General features: G+C 37.6%; 1 protein-coding gene across 2 annotated transcripts in view; it reads left to right on the top strand.

Moving 5' to 3' along the window:
- Positions 1–1,399, top strand: part of LOC118416894 (neuronal pentraxin receptor-like) — a 626,618-nt gene that overhangs the window by 405,039 nt on the left and 220,180 nt on the right. The gene's annotated exons all lie outside the window — the stretch shown is intronic.

The following is a 1,399-nucleotide window of genomic DNA, read 5'->3' as shown; positions in this document are numbered from 1 at the left end:
CCACATGTACAACCATTACATTTTTCTGTATTCCAACACTTTTCGACTACCCAACCCTAAAATTATAAAACGTACCTTCCTGTACCAAGCAATTATACTCTGGGACTCATTGCCATCTGACAATAAGTCACTGTGTACATTGTCCAGTTTTAGACAAGCCATCTCAAATATTGTATCTCTAAGAGTAAGACCTTTGACCTGAGACACTGTGCTCTATTGTAAATACTTTGATTGTTGATTAACAGTTGTACTTTTTAAAATGTATGTTGTATAGTCATGTTGATTGTTTTGAATCTTGGAAGATTAGCCCAAATGGGCTAAAGGTTAATAAAAATCAAAGCAAATTAAACTGTCTCAACATCTCCACCCTGATGTCAGGAAAAACTGTACACCAACTGAGCCAACTCAGGCACCTCAATGTTATGTTACAAACCATGGAGAGAGAATGTAATGGCCAAAGTCTTGTGTGATTGAAAAAACAAAACAAAACAAACACATTTATTGGACCCCGTATAGTGCTATCCTTTCAGAGATGACATTTGTTATGTCTATATTGAGCGTTGAAGTCAAGCAATGCCTTCTTTTGAGTCAGCTAGCTCATGATGCAGAAAAAACAGCTTCTGTTGGGGGACAGGTCCCGAGGATTTCCTGTTCATCCCGTCGGCCTCTCCTAGACATACTGAATTGGTCATACACGTGCTAATTACACAAGCTAACCAGGTGTGATTCTAATTAATTCAGTGATTTTCATGGTGTTAATTGTATGCGGTCTGCAATCGGGGTAAGCTTTGAAACCCGAAGGAACAACCTGCTCAGTCCCGCGGGAACAAGAATTTCCTGCGGGAACTTATGTTCAGACCGCGGGAAAAGCAATTTTTAAAGTCAAATATCTCAAGAAATTTGTACGTTAGGACACTAAAAAAGTAGCCTGATACTCAGGATAACATGAGCTTTCCAATGGTACGTAAAACTTTGATGTATGTCCAGGGAGAAAAAAGTTGAAAAACTGGATTTCAACATTGGCTGCGATCAAAACGGAAAGTGTACTTCCGGATATGAACTGACTGGTGTTAACTGAATAAACTGTTTCCCTCCTATAATCTTCAAGGCTTGAAAACCAATGTTTGCTGCTATAACTTCTGCCATTTATCATAATTACTTAGTTCATTGCCTGGAAGTGGCCAAATGGCCTTGCTGTAAACAAACCTGTTGAAAAAAATCTATACGTTAAATTTTACAGTTAAAACTGCAGTGCATGATGCTGAACATTCTTTTCTTGAAAATATAAAACATAGTTTTTTTTTTTTACAAAAATGTTATCTAGGCCCTAATTCTATGTGCAAAATGTACTTACAGATGATATTCTTGCTTCGTAATCGTTAGTCAGTTGCATGCAGAC

Source organism: Branchiostoma floridae, chromosome 5 (assembly GCF_000003815.2).
Source record: "Branchiostoma floridae strain S238N-H82 chromosome 5, Bfl_VNyyK, whole genome shotgun sequence".
Classification (NCBI taxonomy): domain Eukaryota; kingdom Metazoa; phylum Chordata; class Leptocardii; order Amphioxiformes; family Branchiostomatidae; genus Branchiostoma; species Branchiostoma floridae.
This window is presented reverse-complemented; position numbering and strand designations above follow the sequence as displayed.